Here is a 20,928-nt window from a genome sequence, read left to right as displayed (position 1 = left end):
TATATATATATATATATTTGCTTGTTTGTTTATTGTTTTTGAGATGGGGTTTCTCTGTATAACCCTGGCTGCTCTGGAACTCACTTTGTAGACAAGGCTGGCCTCAAACTTAGAGTCTGCCTGCCTCTGCTTCTGCACACCTTTAAGCTCTACACCACTACACCCACCTGGTATAATTTTCCTCTTTTAGTTGTTGGGAAGTGAATTTTTAAAAAGTACTATTCAGCAACAAATAGACCCTTGTGGATGTTCCATCTCCTTGCCACTTGGAATAGATAGAATTTGGCATATTGCCTATCCTTCAATAGGTACTGCCTCAGAGAGCAAATGGCTCTGAGTTGAAGCCATGTAGGTCTTGTCTGAATAGGAGTACTCTGTGTTTTATGAAGAGGATGTGGTAGTGGTGCTGGGTACTAGATGAGCTCCTACAGTACACATCCTGCTGAAATCACCGTGGAGCCCTCCCGAGCGATCCCAACCTCATTCCAACTACCTTAGGAACTCTGTGCTTTGTGTGTTTATTTCAGAAGAGCTAACTGCTACCTACTTACAACCCTCTAAAAAGCCTAAGAACGGCCTGAAGTAACTGATTACATGTAGATTTGATGTTTCAATACAGACTAGGAGAAGAGTTGAACTTGGGAATTGTTGGATTGTACAAGTAATAAATATGGGCTGGTGGTACTTGGTTATGTTTTTCATTTGAAGGAGATCCGAGAGTCAACGGTACAGCAAAGGGTCTGCAGGACTAGTCCAATATGGCCACCAGGAGCTTCTTGTTTTCTACTTGAAAAACTGGACAGAAGTCTCTTAAGATTTGCATTTTCCTATGTTTTTTTCTATAAAAAAAATGGTCACCTAGATAAAATGATACCTAGACACTGTCTCACTCTTTTGCATCACAGGGCCCAGCTGGCTGTAGTCCTTGCTATTTGGAATATCACAAGGCTTGTAGTTCAGGATGGCCCGGCTGTATTTTTATTTGTAGATGGTGTAAATACTACATTTCCAACTCTTCTTGTTGCAAGCTTTCATTCTTTCTGGACATAAGTCTGAGGCCACATTTCTTGCTAGTTAGATCATGTATTGCCGCCTCTAGAACCTGCCCTCTACCCCCAGCTCCGCCCCTTTCGTCCTGAACACAGCAGTGTTGCAAACAATTCTTCTCATGCTCCAACTCTCAACCTTTGAGCTCTAAGGTCTAAGACACAAGACCAGCCTAAGCTTCAGCGTACAACCTGCATGAAAGGCAACTGTGCCACCCAACCAGCCGCTCACACAGACAAATCCTGCTCACATTCTTATGGAAAACAGGCAGTGTAGACTTATGAGGTGGGGAGATCTTGAGAACCAACTTGTAAGTCTACCTATTAAAATGTTACTAGTAATTTAATAAGAAAAATCCCAAATAGATGAGCAGCAAGTTACGTGAAATGATCCAAGTACTTAGGAAAAGCAAAGAGTTTCAGGAACATTTTATTATAAAACCATTTGATTTCTTTGAATGAAGTTACTTTTAATATCTGACCTTGGTCAGTCTAACATATCTTCTGAAATATCACTAACCATTCATATTACCAAACACCAACAAGTGTGTAAACATTTTTTTTGTTCTGAATTTATTACTGGGAATATTTGGGATGGTTACTGTTTGCATAGGGCAAGATAAACAATACCTTGTAATCTCTATGTAAACATCATCCAGGCTAAGGATTTAAACTGTGAGATCTTTAAGATCACTTGAGTAGTAAAAGAAATTATCTTTCAGAGCTATTTTGGACCCTGTGGATCTACAGCAGTGGCATGGGCTGATGTGACCAGCTGCCCAGGTAGTCTCTGTTAAAGTGAGGCTAAAGAGAGAGGAGGCCAGATGAACCCACTTCTAACACCAGTTGTGAGTGTGGGGGTTTCTGCAACCACTCTGGGTTTTAACAAATTGCTCAAATTTTCAGGACAAACCCTATTGACGCACAACTGACTACAGAGGAAGGATGCAGAATAGAAGCAGCCAAGAGAAGATCTAGGCAGCCTGGGGAAACAGTAAGCACAGGGCTTCCTTTACAGATGGACTACCGACAGCAACGTGTGATATCTGCACAGGGCATTATCAACAAAGAGAAGTTCACACCAGTCTTTGGTATCCAGAGTGTGAACTAAGAATCAATTAGATACTGTCCACAGGGTTGCTCTTTAGTCTCCAGTTCTTTCTGGATGGTGGTGTTAACCAGTGGCTTTAGTTTTTAGCCTTTAATGGTTGCAGAACTTACATGGACCAAAGTCCCTATCACAAATTGCATTGGTCAATTATATGCAGGACAGAGGAGCTTGTAACCAAATATACACGTATAATGTTCAGGGTTGCAGGACATCACCTTCTAACAGTGAGGGAGAATGCCATTTGTTTGAGGGAGATTCCTCAAATGACAAAAACCCTGCCTTAGGCATTGCTGTGGATGCCAAGATCTCCGCATCTTCCTTTGACAAGAGTGTTAGAAAGGCCACATATTTTGAAAATAGTTGTATTTGTCAAGACAAAGTAATTTGACTAAAATGAGACCAACTCTAAAGGGCATAGTTCCAAATGCTTACCTATACTATGTCCCCAAAAACCAAAAGATGATTGCCCATCTGGGCCGTGGGTCAGATTAGACCAGCTCCCAGCACACATTGAGAACATTCGTTTGCTGTGATTGATGGTTAAAGGAGAGATCTACAACTTGTCCAAGTGCAGAGAGAAAATGTCTGTGAAGGTGCTCTGATAGAGTGGCTACACTCAAGGCTCATAGAATGCCTTTAAGGGAGACAGTATGGTAAGATAGTAGATGCCAGAGGTCAAGGAAGACTGCTATGATGCAGTGCCATCTAGATCCAACAGGGCTGCTGCGTGCATGAACTTGAAGCAGTTTTATTTGCCTGTACAAGATATGCAAAAGACCCAGCTAGTTGATATTCTTCCTGGTTGAAAGAGGGGTTCATGAGGCCCCTCATCTAATTTAGGAGTTATTAAAATTTGATGAGTACTGAGGGAAAGAAAGTCAGTTTTCTTCAGGAGTGTCTCCTGGTATGTCAACCATTGCATTTGTCTCCTGGTGTGTCAACCATTGCATTTGTCTCCTGGTATGTCAACCATTGCATTTGTCAGGCTTCTCTCGATTACAGGCTGCTATCTGTGATTCCAACGAAGGTTTTCTTCTTATGGAAAGCCAAAAAACCCCAATAGTTGCTCAATCCATGAGGCTGACTATCTTAACTGGTCTTCAGTATATGCCAGAATCCAGATACAGTAAGCTCTAGTGCCAGTGAGAGAATGAATTTGCCACCAAGAGTGAGGGCAAGCAGGCAAAGAGCAAACGCTTCCTTCTTCATGTTCTTCATATAGGTTACCCCCTGAAGGCACAGCCCAGGTTATGGGCAGGTCTTCCCACCTCAAATGATCTAGCTGTAGCATGATCAGAGCATGATCAGATCCTTACCTAAAATGATCCAACCAAGAAAAGGTCTCGGAGTTGTTCTGAGCAGTTTGGGATTTGGTTAGTTCCACATGTGATCTAGAACAGACGTTAACACTGTGGTGTAGTAGGTGGCTTCATATCTATGCATATTTAGGTAGTAATAATTTTGGACTCAATAGATAATAGTGTGGGGCAGTGAGGAGATGGTAGCAGGAGTAGATGTGTGTATGTTGGGGCAATATGATCCAAATACTGTATACTTGCTTGCAATTCTTAAAGAATAAAAAAAAAATATTAAACACAAAAGGCTACATTCATAAAAGTAGAATGAAGATTTGGAAACCATTATAGTTGAGAATTAAATGTTCACAGCAAAGTTTCATCCAGTTGTGAGGACGTGGGCTGTTTTAATAAGGCACTTTACAGGGAAGAAGGTTACGTCATTGATGAGTACCTTCCAGTAGAAGCCAGTCAGCACAGAGTGCATTCAAGCACATTCATGGGCTGTGTGTGTGTTCCAGGTGCTGTACTGGATGCTGTTGACCCAAAGATGATGATGGTGAGGATGTTCCTGCCCACGAGGAGTTAGCAAGCTGGTAAGGGTATGTAGCAGGCCGCCAGCGTGGTTCTTGCTGCCGTGCTGGGGTTAAGCAGAAAAACTCTTCTCCATGTATGAAATGTTCTGCTCGAGTTCTTTGCCACCATTTGGAACAATGGGCTTTGGACTGATGTAGTTAATGTTAAAGAAAGGCGAGTTATTGATCAATCGCTGTTTACATAATTTTGTTAAATGATCCAACTAAGGATCAAATTTTACTAACTTGTGAAAAAAATCTCTACCTTCATACACACACACACACACACACACACACACACATACACATACACACACTCACACACGCGCACACACATACACATACACACACACACATACATACACACACGCACACACATACACATACACACACACACACATACACATACACACACACACGCGCACACACATACACATACACACACATACACACACACGCACACACATACACATACACATACACATACACACACACACACATACACATACACACACGCGCACACACACCACTGTGCTTGAAGAGTCCTTATAACTATTTGTAAAGGAAAGCAGGGATAAGATGGCCCCTATCACTGCCATTTACTCTTCATCCATTGACAATCCTTCTTCTTATTGATTATCCCAGGAAATGTTTTCCACTTATATTTTGATAGTTTTCAGTGAAAGTATATGTTTACTTTGGCATTATTATAAAACTATAATAGTTTGCTGTAGTCTATGCTTACAATCAGCCTAACAGTATACAATATAGGGTTAAGAACTAAGCACAAGAAAGCAATTAAGAATCATTTTGTTTTACTCATACATTAGAATTGCATAGCTTAAAATCAGAATCAGAAGATAAAATGAGTAATTTACATTGGGAATGTGTAGTAGTTCATAGTACAGCTTTAACACCAGCATGCTTGGGTATAATTAATAAGTATTAGCACACTGTCTGGGTCAAGCCTTGCAAGCACTGAGAGCAGTTATTACTTAAATGTGTGAGCAGTGCAGGAAGGAACACATCTTTTCCTTGGCGTTATGATTTTAATTTTTAAAAGCATTTAATTTCACAGGCCATATCCATCATCCTTGCATAGATAAATGTTGTGGCAATTTTTTGAATGAAACTCTCAGTCCCCTCAAGAAATTATAGCTACACTATAAATTTGCCAATGAAAGGCTATTTGTCAGTGTTACCAATATGACTGGTTCCCGTGCTGATGCCCACGTAAACTCAAGTGGTTTAGTATCTGTTGACTGTTGTGAATAATTAGTACTGTGGAAGACTGTGGATAGCGTCATTCTCACATGGTGTCATTACGTTGCTTGGTGGAGACAACAACATGCAATATTTTTGGAATACTGTGGCATTTCTTTGAGTTACTGCTGCCATAAGAAATAAATCAGCCTTAACGATAGACATCCCAAGGATGTTTATTAATCTATTCACTTAATCTAAAATATTTCCTCTTGGCATTTATAGGCCCTGTTCAAAGGAAAGGAGGCAATGCTTTAAACCCTGGCCGTTACTTTTCGGCATATCGTAATGATGTCAGCCAAGTCCAGTCAGAATTGAAATCGCAATGCCCGCATATTATTCTTGCTAATCTACACTACATATATTGGTTTAGCAAAAGTGTATTTTTTGTATGTGTCCAAATAAATTATCAGTCTGTGTCATTCCTCATGAAACACAGGAAATGGTTTTATATTGGAATCTTTCTTTTAAGTAATGTTTTTCTCTCTCCCTGACTTCTTACCTCTCTTTTTCTGATATGTGAAAAATCCTCCTACATTGTGTATACTATGGTAGGGAAAAGGACTGAAGAGTGATTTCAGAAGCAGTGTATAGTGTGTGGTTTAGGCAATGTGGATGGGTTAGGGGTGGGCCAATAGGGCAGCTAAGTGTTGCCAGGCAACACTAAACTGGAGTCAGTGGCACAAACATTTGGGAGATGGTTACAGTGCGGCACATTCGCACTTACGGTACTTATTAGTGAATGGTACGGTACAAAATGAAAGGTACGGTACAAAGCTAAATCCTGGAACTATTATAACTGGATTCCATTCCTATCTATCTCTTAGCTACTGTACATAACGCATATGGACAGTTGTAGGTATCTTTTGATACCAAGATGGTGGCTAAAGTGTTTCATCCACCAAGGCATGAAAGACATATCTCTTGATGCACAGCATCACATCAATTTCACCTTGTCTGTAGACAAGGCATCCGGACTGCCTTTCATCAGAAGGGTTTAGATAAAAAGGTTTCATGGATGCTGGGTGGTAAATATGAGGGCTCACTCCCTGAAAAATCACTCTGAGAGACAGGAGGATGGCTACTTCAGTAAAGTGCCTGCCAAGTAAGAACCCAAGGGACTTGGGTCTGGATTCCTGGTGACCCTGGAAGAGCTGAACGTGGCACATGACTATACTCTCAGCCCTTGGGAGAGAGGAGAATTCCTCCAGCTCACATGCAAAGTAGTCTAGATAAGCCCCTGACCTCTAAGTTCTGGGATGGTGTTTACTTTCCCAATTATCTCTGAGTGGATTCATGAGGACTTGGCTTGTGATTTTCGTGATTCACTGAGGAATCAACTTGCTTGAAGAGGATAGTCTTACTGGGCCACCATTCCATTCTCTTCCTGGACAGAAATCCCCTGAGCTGGGCTCCCTTCCTCACGACTGGAGATCTTTAGCCAGAACCGTCCAGAATCTTCTATTTATGACTAAACTCACAACGTTAACTTTGATAGACTTGGTTATGAGGAAAGTCCCAAATTGGTTATCAATGCCACCAAACCCCACCAATTAGGAGAGAAGACTAGCTTTCGGAGCCTCCGTACAAAAAAACATGCGGTATTGACTTTTCAGATCATTGAGCGCCTTAAAAAGAGAAACAACCGCCCTGAAATACCGAGTCGTGCTGCAGGTCCTCAGTTCAGTCTGGAAGTCTGTACCTCTCAGTCACATGGCTTGACTCTCCACCGCCTCCCTGCCTTCCTTCCTCACAGCGCCGTTCCCTGGGTCTGGAAGGGGTGGGTAGTTCATCCATTCAGAACTCAGCACGGTTGCTTGTTTGCCTTTCCCTGCTTTTCCACTTTAATTTTAACTTTAGAGAAGACTGGGAGTTGCTTTTCTCTGTGGAAGTGTCAGTCATCCATCGCGTGTGCAGAAATGAGCTTTGGTAAAGACAGAAGGTTATTTTAACCTATAGAAAATGTTAAAGCTTTTCATCATCTTGTCTCAACCAGTCAAGGGATGTTTGAAGGCTGTGGGTGGAGGAGGAAGAAAGCACATGCCCTTTGCCCTGTCTAAATGGAAGAGGGACGCAGACTGCTTCATGCTTTCCTAAACGACGTCAGTTCAGCTGCCTGGGCGGTCTCACAGCTTGTCCCCTGCGAGGGATTCTAAGGAACATATATGGAAACAGAATTACTTTAATCCATGACCTGAGAGTTTAGGTTTCAAAAGATTTGCATTCTGAGTAAGTTGTGGACTAGCATTTCAGAGAAAATGTGTGCATGCATTAAAGTTTCACTTCAAGATATGTGTGTGCATGTGCATTTGTGTGAGTGTGTACAGTTATGTACATGACACGGAGGTCAGAGGGCAACATTTCATCGTATTTTAGACAGGGTCGCTTTATTGTTTCCTGCCGCATATACCAGGCTAGCTAACCCACAAGCTTGTAGTGCTTTTCCTGTCTCCCTGGAGTTATTGTGCACACTCCTACATGTGGCTTTAGCTGGGTCCTCCTGTTTGCTCAGCAAGCTCTTTTCCTAGTCCTTCATTCACAAGTCTTGATAGGTTTAAGTCACAGATTGGGGTTTGGGTCTTCATTGTGAGTCAAGCATAGTGAAATAATTTTCTGAGAGATCAATAATGCCTCACTTCTCGGGTTTTCAAGGACCTGTAGATAGACATGGACTAACAGATGCCAAAAAGAGGTGTTCCCCGTCCGCTCTTTTTTAGATCTGTTCTCCACTGAGGATGAAAGAATAAAAGTTGGTGTCAGACTCGAGTTCTTGCCACATCCCCAGCTTATGTTGTGGACATTTCTCTCTGGCTGAGAAGGTTAATATTTACCAGAGATGTTTCAAAGGTGTGTAAATCATACAGCAGATGCCTGCTCCTATATATGGGGGTGCTGTTTGCCCAACATGAATCTGAAATGTTTTCCTTTTTGTCTTGTTTTTCTTTTTTTTTTAAAAGCATGCATTCTTAAAAAAAAAAAAAAACTTCATCAATCTCAGTGTGCAGAATTTAGGGAAACGTGTGTGTTGGTAGTTGACACTGTTTAATGCAATGATTTACAATCGTGCCTTGTGTATACACCACAGGCACTTTATAAATTGGATCATCCTAGGAGTAACACAATACATAAACGTTATTGCTGTAAATCCTGCCCTTGGCTGTATATGTTGTCCCATGTAGCTACTTGGCTAGGAGTGCTGACTCTTCTAGCCTGATCTTTTCAACTCAATATTGTAAATGGCCACTGAGGTTTGCCTTGGATATACACAGAGGCATTCAAACGACAAACGACCAGGGCCTGGAGCCTTCTCTCTGGCAATGGCACCTGGCCAGACTCCACAGGTGACACCAAAGGAGGAGGGAGAGGGTAGGAGGGAACCAGAGGCCTACATGCTAGAAGTTAAACTGAACTGTTATTGCTTGTGCCCGGTAATGTGAACAGATGAATGGGAAAGAAAATGGAGGAGAGGGTAAAGCAAACCGAAGAAAACCTGGAGTACAACTATCAGGGTTCCATGAGGTCCTTCTCAAGGCGGGTTTGCATCCTTTAAATAACATTAAATATGAACAAAAGAAATAACAGTCTTGTAACTGCAAACAGTTTGATACCAGTCTATAATGGTATGTTTTTATTTAGTATACAGTAGATGCCATAATTTGAACTTTGGTGAATGAGACTGAGGGATGCGGATTCTCTGCTTTCCTGATTTTATGGGGGACTCATGACATCTTACTGCTTGGGTAATGTCTGAATGCCAGCACTTGCCTTTTATTTGTTGTGGTATCTCAACTGACTGCGATCTTTCTGAGCTCCTAGAGAATACGAGAGAACTTCTACCACCATTCTAGAGTTGGCTGTTTTGTTTCCTTTTAATCCCAGTACTGAGATTGCAATCAGGAGGTCGGTCACTCAATCTAGGCAAGCCCCTTTACCACTGAGCTCTCCCCTATTTTCTGGTTGGTCATTTAAGATCCATGTGGTTGATCGACATGGCCTTCCTCTAAGATGCTGAATTAGAGGGCAAACCCTAGCCATGCTCCTAGCTGCCTCTTGCTCACCTGCTGCTGGGTCTCCATCAGAGCTGATTTGAATTGCCCTCTGTCCCAATCTGTGCAAAAAGCAGCGGGCTGTGAAGGAGCCAGTTACATTCACTGTCTATGGGTCTCCGAGTGACTTTTCTATTCTACTTTACAGGCAGTTGTTCTAGTCGCTTCCCTCCCCCCATGACCCGTTAAGAATTAATGTCTACACTATTGATCTGGTTACCCACAAAGTGTGTCCAAATTGGTTGTTGTAGTGGCCAGAAATACAAAATCAGTAATTCAAAAACCTACAGGTATCCTAGCTAAAATCTCAGCAGGACATCCCTGAATGGAAAGATGCTAAGGCCCGAATCCGTGGCGTGTGTGACCTGCAATCATGGGCATCGTTTATTTGGCTGTTCCCTTAAAGGCACTGTAGGGGAAGCTCCTTATCAATTCTACAGCAGTCTTCAGGTGCATCCACGGCAGAGAGTATGCACATGCGTGAAACCCCGTATTTGCAGGCAGTGTAGTCAAAACAACTGATTTGCCTACTGACTTCGTTGATTCAACCACCCACCCACTACCAAACTCTGTGGAGGAAATGGGGCTGAAAGGTTGAATAGAAGCTATCCAGCCACTGCTCCGTGGCCAAAAAATCATCTGAGAAGTTTCCTGTCGCATCATTCAGCTTCTGGAAGGGGGCTCTCCATTTGCTGTCCACCTGTTGGTCTTCAGGATTGACTCTGTGCACCTGGAGTAGGATTGAATCCACCCAAGACTCCCTCAGCTGTTCCACACTCAGGTAGGCATGGGTTAACATCCCAGAGAGGATCTTATGTCAGTTAAACTGTAGGAAGATTCTAGGCTACAGAGGGTTTCAAGTTTCACTTTTTCTGTAGAATTTTAACTACCACGTAAGCCTATTACTCGATGAGTATAACTTATCATTTATTAGAAAAAACATTCTGTTTTCTAATAAGGAAAAACACACAACTTAAATGTGTGCATACTATACACATGCCTGTATGTGCACACATATGTTGGTCATCATTATTCACAGCAGGACACTTGAGGCAGCTCTCCTTGACCTTTCCCCAGTGCATAAACTCAGTGATGGTTTTTGTATGTAGCTCAGTTTTCAACTTACTAAGCACTCCGAGAAGCAGGTGACAGAAGTATGCCTGTTTTATTTTCAACAGAAAGAATAGAAGCAGAGGAAAAGTGAGTAATATAATTTGTCACAGCTCAACTGCTATGAGAAGACAAAGTTGTATTCAAGCCCAGGTAGTGGGACTTGAAGACTGATTCACTCATGGGCTGACTTGTGAGCCCTGACTATTTCACACCAAAAGGAAGGCAGAGGGGCACGGAATTGGCACTATACACTCAAACTACATTGGACAAGTGGCTAACACTTCTTGAGATGTCCAATCAACACCAGTAGACCAATCTATGACTGAAAAGGAGAGAGCCATAAGGATATGACCTCTGACCTTGCTTTCACTGTGGCCATAAGGAGACAACTCAGTTCCCGAGCCACGCATGTCTAGTGTCATATGCTCTCTGTTCTTGCCATCCTTGTGGCCACCATCAGGAAGGATGGCATGGCTTCTGTGAGTATGCATTGAATATCTGAGTCATTACTCTGTTCTCTTGAAGAGGCATCTATCACTTTGGTTTGAGAAGCAAGCAAGCAAGCAAGCAATAATTAGTGTCTCGGGCTAATTTGGAAGGCACTGTTATGCTGCATTTAACACCAAGATTGGACCTTTCTGCCTAGAGCTCCCCACATCCCGATTTTAGAAAAGTAATTTTAACAACCTCTTGGTGCTGGGAAGTACTTGGTCAGAACTACAGCAGGCACTCACTTCCAAAATGAGTAAAACAGCATAGAGGAAACACCCAGGAGGCCCTGGGATGAGAGCACTTGTGTAAACTAATAATAGAGTTCACCTCTTCAGTTCTAGCTGTCTGTTTGCCTTGGTAATAGGACGGTACTTACTCCATTCACTTCTGCTCGGCTACTCGGTCCCACAGTTTCTCTTGCTTTGTGAGTTGTGGTAATTTAAGCACACCCCCTCCTCATTCACAAAGAGGATGTCTATGCAAACAAAACGTAGAAGGGGCCTTCAGTCAGCAAGCAAGATTGGCAGCAGAGAAACTCAACCCCACAGTTGGCCCAACAGCACCTTAGAGGCCAGAAGTCCATTGCATTCTGGCACTTGGTCTTTACAGATATTTTTCTATGCCTGAAACATGTGTTTTCGAGCTATTTATGTTAGGGAATAGTGACATCCTGTGTGAAGCTAGCCTAATTGCCACTGTAATTAACCTATTTGAAGAGGAAGTTAGTTACACTGCAATAAAAGATCACTGAGTCCTGAAAGAGGGGATTTTGCCCTATAGTACAACTCTAGCTTTACAAAAGGGCATGGATAAGATGAAACTAAAGTCCTGGGGTTTTTTTTTATTATTATTATTTTTAGTTTTACACTTCCTTCCTGTTTCCCATCCTTTCCCCCTTTCCTTCCTCTCCTTTTCTGCTTTTCTCCCTCTCTTCTTGTTTCCATGCAGTTCCACTAACCTGTTCCATCTTTACCTCATCCATGCAGTTCCACTAACCTGTTCCATCTTTACCTCATCACGTTCTTTTCTATATTATTAGACGAAAGTCTAGTGTTATACTATCAGTGGAAATTCTAGTTGTGAGCCTGGGACTGAGAAAAGATTTAAATGTTGTCAGAAGAGGTGAGCATTTGTTTCTAGGTGACTCTAAGCTCTTCCCACCTCTGGGCCAGGAGATGCATGGTGTTGTCTTGGCCTTCTGGTCTGAAGACAAGAGATCTTTGCTCTTTTCCATCTCTTGATAAAATACATGTTGAACTAGTTTAGTAAAAGCAAGAACATGTAAATGCGGGAGTTTCTCCTGATTCCGTAAAACCGGGAGAGCAATCAGAATACACTGGGCTGTAATGGAGACAGTGCATGCTTAGAAATGGAGTCCTGCATACAGCACCCGAATTGTGTGGCTAAGGTACATCACGAAGAGCTCCACCTCTTCTGTGCCGAGTTGTGAGAGAACAGCCAATAAGACCAAAGCAAGGCTGACATCAGCAAAATGGTGAAAACCCCTCTGCTGAGCTTCCCAGCGCAGGAGGAACAGATCTCCACCCCAGCCCTCACACAACTCTCCCTTCCTGCAATCAGGATAGGCCACAGAGACTATTCAATAGCCTTTAAATGCGACACAGTGCTGTGTGATCGTGGAGATCTCTGTATATCGATGTTTACTGCAGTACTTTTCACAACGGTTAGGTTGTGCAACTAACCTAGGTGTCCAACCGCAAAGAGATGGATGAAAATGCAGCATGGACTCATAATGAATTTGTTCAGCGTGAAGAATGAAGGCAGGTCATTTGCATGAAAGTGAGCGTAACTGGACATAGTCTACTGAGTCAAGACCATCTAGAAAGGCAGGGGCACATATTTTCTCTCACATATGGGCCCTAGAAGTAGAGTTGATAAATGTATGTACCGATGACATGGAGGGAAGAACAAAGAGGTCTAACAGGAGAGGAAAAAGATGAGAGAGGGGTGTGCTCACAGTCCATTGTATACTCTCCTGGTGATGGCCGTATATGATCTTGTCTAATAAAGCTATATCGTCATCAGTACCCTTACAAGTCAAGTTCACCGAGATGGCATGTCACATGCTATATTGACATGGAAGAGCTGTGTTTAAAGTCCACTGGCAAGAAGAAATTCTCTGTGAAAGATGTGAGAGTTTTGACCCCTAGTAAATATCCTCTGGTGAGTCAGAATGGAACTGCTTTCAGGTTTTAACCCTTAGTGAGCTTAGGTGCTTCCACACCCAAGATATTACTACCGTGCCTCAGTTTCCACCTCTGTAAAAGAGAGACAAAAATTCCACCCTACCATGAAAGGCAACTGTAAAGTGTTCCTAGCATTTATTCCTGTGAATAATATTTATAGGTAAATGCCAAACAAAAATTAATTGTAGCTAACACTTGATTAAACAAACTGCTTATGTGTTTATTGTAAAGGGATCTAACTTCCAATGTCCAAGGTAGCCTTCAAATGGAATTACTTAATATTTATTCTCATGTTTATTCACTTCTTACTTAATACATTGAGATAGTTTCTTACTATTTTATACAGACTGCCATGAACTTGCTGCGCAGCCTCAGTTGGTCTCTGGCTAATGGGGATCCTCCTGCTACATGCTCTCAAGTTCTGAGGTTTCCGTTGTGAGTCTGTAACCACATATTTATCATTTTGTGGTGGTGGCTTTTTGACAACTAAGGAAGCATTATTTGGGGAACACTTTAGGGAAAAAAAGGCGACCAAAACAGCATAGAGACTTTTTTCTGTACATCCTGCTTGCTTTAATTAATCTGATCAACACTATTGTCTGTCAGTCTATGAAACAGGCCCCTTATGAATGGGAAAGAACACTCAGTTCTAAGCAGATTGTCATTTGTTTGTGACTGTTTTTTGTATCGTTGAGGTGTTCATCATCTTTACATGGGTGTCTCATCTGTCTTGTTGATGAGCTCAAGAATACAGATGGTTACATGAGTAAAGAATTCTCAAATGCATCCTTTGGAGAGCGAGTCCATCACTGCTTCTTATCACAGGGTACTTCGCTCATCCTCCCGAGGAGGATTTACTAGGCTCCCGCTGTATGACACACTTGGGGACAGTCTTGAGTGCATGCTCATGACTGTGGTAGTTTCACATCTGTTGGCGGGATGAAATACCCTGACAGAAACATCTTCAGGATTAAAAAGGTTTATGCCAGCTTTCAATTCCAGGTTACACAGTTCATCCTTCTGGAAGAGTCAGAAATGTAAGCCAGCTAGGGCATATCCCATTTACGGCAGCAGGGAGAGAGCCATGTGTGTGCTCACTTGCCTGGGCTCACTTTGCTTCCACACTGATGTACCAACCTAGGAGATGTCTTCCCACATCACTTACCTTCCTTAAGACACCCTCCCCCCCCATGGACTGACCCACAGGGTAACCCAATGCAGACAGCCTCTCCTTAGAGTCTCCTCTCAGGAGCTGTGCTTAGATTCTTCCTGCAGTCATGGCATCCTTTCTATTTTAAATACGACTTCATGTTGCTCTAGTCAAAATTCCTGACAGAGGCAGGAAGGGACTGAAAGACACTGAAGAAGAAAGGGTTTGTTAGGCTCACAGTTTCAGACTCCAATGGTAGGAAGGGCAAGACTGGACAGGGCAGTTCATGGCAATCCACTACAGTGGACCAGAAGCAAGGAGTGAGGGGGGAGAGGCTGTCAGAGTCCCACGCCTAGTGTCTGTATCTGCAAGCCAGGTTGCCTGTCCAGTCTCCCAAAGAGACCATGAGCTGGGGAATAATAAACCTCAGAAGCTGGGCGCTAGGTGGGAACATTCTAGGGTCAAGCCATAAGACTCTCCACTAGGAAACCATTCCTTTGCTCTCTACGTGGCTCAGGCCTGTGAAGGGTCTTCTAGGCTGTGAGCTCAGGAGGAATCAGGGTGCACATGGATTCTCTTTCACATCTTCCATAGAAAATGGGCCTTGTTGCGTGGCTGGTAGTGAGCAGCATGTAAAAGCAGTGAAGACTCACAGCTGGGGCACACCTGCTGGGCAGCTTCCGCTGTTTAGGGTATATATCCTTACACCGTTCACCTCGAGCTTTCTCCTTCATGTTAGTGGGGATAGAGAAAGGCAGAGAACCTAGGGAAGTCATCCCAGGCCCTCCATATTTCCTGTCATCTACTCATCTCTCAAGATGTAATCCGGAACTCTGAAACAGTAAATGATGACTTGCTATAGTCTGACCTATAGACCCTGACAGTACTTGCCGCGCACAGGAAAGCATGGTGGAAGTATCCGCTCCTTATGGTCTGACATAGGTTGAAGGGACCTGGCCTTTTTGTCCTGCTACTGGATCAATCCAGAGAGTCACTGTTTAGATTATAGTGTGCCTTGTTTTTAAAAGCTATAACTGGGGCTGGAGAGTTAACACTGGGTTAGGAGTGCTTGCTGGTCTTGCAGAACAGTGACATCTGTATCACAGAACCCATGTCGTAATCCTCACAAACACCTGTAACCACTGCTTTAGAAGATGTGATGCCCTCTTCTGGCCTCCATGTGTTTCTGTATTTGTATGTGCATGGGTATGACTACGTGCACATGTGCACACATACATTTTAGAAACCTTTGAGAAATAAACACGTCTCCATTGGCTTAGGGCGTGTAGTATTTAGACAGTGGGGGGTATTGATTAGCCATGGCTCAATAATTTGAAACTTAAAGAAATAAAATTGACATCTGCTGTTAAACAACAACAACAACAACATTGGAACACAACCAGCTTTTGTGCCATAATCTAATTCACAGCTCAAGATTATTAAACAGCAAATGATGAGGGGCGGTTTGTGGGGACAGGAAGCTCTTACACACTCTCCTAATAGGAGGAGAGGTACACTGAGTTTTGGACCCGTGCCTGGACTGCTAGCGAGCCGAGCTGACAGGAGGGTAACATATCTCTTTAATATCTGTGTTTGGCAGAAGAGATGAATGCATACATCAGGAAACAATGTTTAAGTGTTTTATTTCCTTATTTCAGCCTGTCAAACTGTCAGTGTGGTTAATGGCCACCAAGAGAGGAAGAGAGCTCAGAAGAAGGAGAGGGAGGAGGAGGAGGAAGAGGAGGAAGAAGAGGAGGGAGAGGAGGAGGAGGGGAAGGGAAAGGAGAAGGAAGAGGAAGGAGAGGAGGAGGAGGAGGGAGAAGAGGAGGAAGAACAAAGGGAGAGGAAGGTGCTTTGGAATCTAGGAGGGAGAGAGGGAACAGGGTCACTTTGGTTATTGTGTGGCAGGATGCTCAGCCAGAGGAAAACACCTCATGGCGTTTGTTCACATCTCTGCAGCCAGATGTGTTGGCAGCCTAGCTCCCATCACACACCCTCCCCTGCCTTCCCTAGTGTCTTCTGCTCCTGCTTCCCTGAGCTTTGATCTAGGTAGTTTCTCTCACTAATTCTGCTGGATTATTGATGCCTACAGGATAATGTTCTATTAGACAGCTGATCCTCTATTTTTCTTGCTTTCTGAAGTTTTTAAATCTTGTTTATATTCTTTAGAAAATGCAATGTTAATGCTGTTTACATAAAATGCTCACTCTTGTATCTAAAATATCCCATTTTAATCCTTCTAAGTGTCTTAATCAAAGAATTTGACAAACCTGGTTTGAGCCCATTACTTTCTTCTTTAAGTGTACATGTGTGTACACACACACACATACACACACACACACACACACACACACACACAGCAACATGACATGCTTACTCCTGACATTTTGTCTTTAGGATTATTAGACTGTTTTGAATTTTTACAAAATGTTCAGCACATTTAAGGGAGTTAGTTCTATGTTACCAAAGGGAAGTATTTATAATGAATCTTTTTTTGAACTGGAAATAAGTTGTTTGTCCTTGGAAATAGAAAAGTCTCTTGTCTGTCACCTCTTGGTCAAATCCTGGATTGAAGACCTACGACGTGACACAGGCAATGACTGTTTTCCAGAATGGACACATTCCATTACCTGAGAAACTAAAAGTGTTTAGAAAAATGCTCCTTTTAAAATGTCCATTTTAAACCTTTGATATGTAGTCTAAGTCAGGAAAGATGGCCTGTGGCACATCTCTGGCTTACACAGTATACTTTTAATCTTTCCAGGAATCAAATGACCTGGAAAAAAATTAAAAGTATACACTTTCATGTCTCACTTCACTTTGCCTGCCTGCATATTTGCAGAGATGGTGGCCAGCATGTATGTGTGAGAGAGGTTTTATGTTCACACTCACACCTAATTTCCCTGCTCAGCCAGCCTCAGGACCACACTGCTACTGTCTTGAGAAGAACTCTGAAGCACTTACCAGAAATCCAGATGATGAGCAACTCATTCACCTACTGGGTGAGCCAATCTGAGGCCAGTCACAGAATTTAAGGAGCAGTATATTTTCAACTTTACATTAAGCTTTGAATGTTATGCCTGTATTGTATGAATAAGATTTCTAAATGCTTTTGAGTTGAGATGCATGCAGAGTACACATACACTATACACACATGTGCATACATACAAACATGAATGTTGCTGTTCCCTGACCACATTCCTTTCTCCTTCAGCAGCTAGACATTCATGAAGAACTCCATCCCATACGTTCTCCCTTGATCCTTGTTCAAAGATCTCACACCTGTGAATGAGGCTTCAGTAGACTTCTTCTGTGGCCCATTCTTCAGAGACCATGTTTTATCACTGGTGTTAACAAAACTCATTTCAAAAATGGTCAAAGGGCAGCTGTCTGAGAGGGACCAGCTAGAGAAAGACTGTCTCCATTTGTTTGCTGCTGTTAAGTCTGAAAATATTAAGGAACTACTCCGAATTGTCTATAATTAATGGGGAAGGTGTATAATAACAAAAGAATAGATCAGTAGATGAAGTCCTAAGGGACACAACATCAATGTCCAGACAAGAGTTGGCTGACTGGCTAAACAGAACTAATTCACATGTGTGTGAAGTGACTCTGAATACAGCAATATACTAGACAATACAGAACTAGGAGGGTAGAGCAGTGAGTTTTACAAGACTCTTCTTAGCACCAGCTGTGACTTTTCAGAGAAAGTCATTGGCAGTGATCGTCTCACAAACCCACCGGGTCCAGTGAACAGAGGCCCCAAACTCCAGGACATCAGTGAGTGAGGTAACGTGGCAGGTGCGGTGAATGAGCAGAGTCATGATTGGTTTCTCATCAAATAATCAATATATGATCTTTTTCCAGAGCTTTTTTAATGAGACAGAGGAAACTCATTAATTTTACTTTATTATAAAGAATGATTAACAATAGGAGGAGATCATGGTTTGAGTATACTATGGTAGAAATAACTCTCTTTTATGGAATCTCATGCTTCTGAAAAATCCCAAGATCTGAGCCTTCTGTAGAAAAACAGGGAGGAGCTAGGGAGGAGAACTCTGCAAACCCTAGACGCTTAACAGCCCCATTTGGCAGAGAGTTCCCTTCTCTTTAGCTGACAGCTTCCCCTTTCGCCAGCCAGAGAATCTTCTGCAAAGTTGAGAGAGCTGTAATTTTACATATAACTATTTCATTCAAGACATTAATGACCCAGATCACTGCAAATAACCATGGTAACAGGTGAGAAATCAAAGATGTTTAATTTAATTGCCACTAAAAGAAAATAAGTGCAAATAATCCATAACTCTTCATTTCCAATATGTACATGTTATTTTCTTAGTGCATTAATTACCCAATAGTTAGGCAGCGAGTACCCCCTCATTGCCCTGAGACTCCCCCTTGTATTCATGCAAAGGCTTTCTCTCTAATAACTGATCATTATAATTTCTTACCTCAGCAGTTTAGACTGCTGAGAACCAAAGAGTGTTCATTCAGTTGACATTAGCAATTTTTAATAACAATGAAATGATACTTTAAGTAGAATGAAAGAAATTAAGCCGTTCTTTCGATTGCAGTACCTGAGGCCACTCCACTCTTCCCTTCTCTGAAACAGGCAGTGATCTGTGTCTGCTTCCTGGGAGAAGGATTCAGAATTTCCCTCCGTTTCTTCCCCTTTGCCAAGAGTTACTGGAGCATCCTTTTTGAACGCTGGTTAGGATGTAGAAATGTGTTGTAGAAATGTAACTAAGGAGATATTAATAATCACTGCTAGGCATAGCAAATATTTTACTGCATGCCCACTGTGGGGCAAGCCTTGGGCTAGGCTGGGTCTACAGTGGTTAATGAGCTAGGGTTAGAGTATAGACAATAAGACAGGAAAGCTTAAGGATTTTGATTGTATTGTGAACGATCCTTTAGGATATTATGCCAAATGACTTAGATCTGTTCTGGGAGCAGCAACCCTGCATGGATTGACATGTGACTCACCGAGAGTCCTTAGGATCCCATCGGCAGGAGCTAGGTGTGGTTGTGAGAGTGTGAGGGTCAAGGAGAGACAAGGAGAAGCTTCTTATTTAAGGGCACAGGGTTTCAGATTTGCAAGATGCAAAAATTCTGGAGATTGTTTCACAAGATGAAGATACTTGATATGATGGAACTCCACACAGAGAAGTGGTAAATACCGGTTACATATCATTTTACCATGTTTTAAAATGAAAGGGATTATGGGAGTTTCTAGAGTAAAGAGATCTTGAGGAAAGAACTGGGTTTAAGAAAGTAACTGAGCAAAGATATTTGTGTACACACACACACACACACACACACACACACACACACACACACGGGTTGGAGGGTTAAGGAAGAGCTGAACATATTAAGCAAAAGGATGTGGGATTAATGGCGACCCAACAGCAGCAGTTGGGCTGGCTGGGGGCATAGAGACTGCTCCTGAGCAGGACCAGTGAACACGGAAAGAGGCTGAGAAGGTGCCAGCATTAATTTTGGCTATATTTTCTTTGTATTTTAAAATTACTGCCTTTATCCATCTTCATTGCTAACCAGAAGCCAGCCCACTTACTCTTGGCATGATTCAACAATGTGATACGCACCTCTCACTTAGAGGAGAATCCTAAGAGATGGGTTAGTTAGCTTGGTGGGTTTTCATCTTGACTTAACTATGTTAAGTTTGAAATGACTGCCTATTGGCTTGACATTCCAACCCCATGACCCAAGACTTGCCTGTACTGACTGTGGATGGATGGAATTGGCTCACAGTGTCTTGTGTTTCGGTGTGTGGTCATATACACTATGACTTATATACCAGCTGGTCCCATGACTTTAGGCCTGCGGTGAAGCTGCACATGGTGGTAGTGGCCCTGTGAGGGGGAGGCTGTTCTTGTACAGAGAGAGCAGGAGAAAAGAAATGTAAGGAAAGCCAGTGTGACATCTGTCTTTCAGTGGCACTGATGTCAGGGCTTAGAAGGTCCTTTTTTCAGGCAGCAAACACAGTTAGTTGCCTCTGATGGAAACTGACCATTGCTAGCTGTGTAAGTTCATGACAGGAACTTCAGACTCATCACACCCCGGGTGGTGGTCCCTAGCTCTACATAGTTGAAGGGGGTAGGGTTCCAGCATAACCAGCAATCCGGACAAATTCCAGGATGTGTGTGATGAAGCAAAGAGTGTACCCTGTAAAGGGTAGAGAGTATAGAAGGGTCCATGGCTCATATAGTGCCCATGGCCGTGGGGACTAGGGCAGTAATTGGCACTGGCTGGGAGCCAATCTCGTGGGAGGGAGCATTGGTTGGGATTGGATCTTATTCCTTGGGATGTATAGGAGGTCTCTGTTGGAGCCCATAGGTCTAGGGACCTGGAAAAGTGGCCTCATCCGAATGGAAAACAAATTGCTTGGGTCTCTTTTGGTAGCAAAGTAGGGTTATTTTCCAGGTTCTTTCAGTGTCCCATGGACCATAGCCATCCCTGTGTTGTCTCTAACGTCTCAGTCATATGGTTAGGGGATACCAGATCCCCATCATGCAGCACTTGGGAGGGACCCTTGTTTTATGTATATTATAAGTTTTAGCTTCCAGGATACCTCAGTTTCACAATACCATTGACACAATAGAACCCCCC

General features: G+C 42.7%; 1 protein-coding gene across 3 annotated transcripts in view; it reads left to right on the top strand.

Moving 5' to 3' along the window:
- The window catches only part of Sox5 (SRY-box transcription factor 5), a 968,743-nt gene that overhangs the window by 198,824 nt on the left and 748,991 nt on the right, over nt 1–20,928 (top strand). For all 3 annotated transcript variants that reach the window (XM_031383845.1, XM_031383839.1, XM_031383837.1), the window contains exon 3: nt 3,974–4,048. The gene's annotated coding sequence lies outside the window, so the exon portion shown is untranslated. The remainder of the gene's footprint in view (nt 1–3,973; nt 4,049–20,928) is intronic.

This window comes from Mastomys coucha, unplaced genomic scaffold (assembly GCF_008632895.1).
Source record: "Mastomys coucha isolate ucsf_1 unplaced genomic scaffold, UCSF_Mcou_1 pScaffold20, whole genome shotgun sequence".
NCBI lineage: Eukaryota > Metazoa > Chordata > Mammalia > Rodentia > Muridae > Mastomys > Mastomys coucha.
The sequence above is the reverse complement of the archived record's forward strand: the minus strand, read 5'-3'. Positions and strand labels throughout refer to the sequence as shown.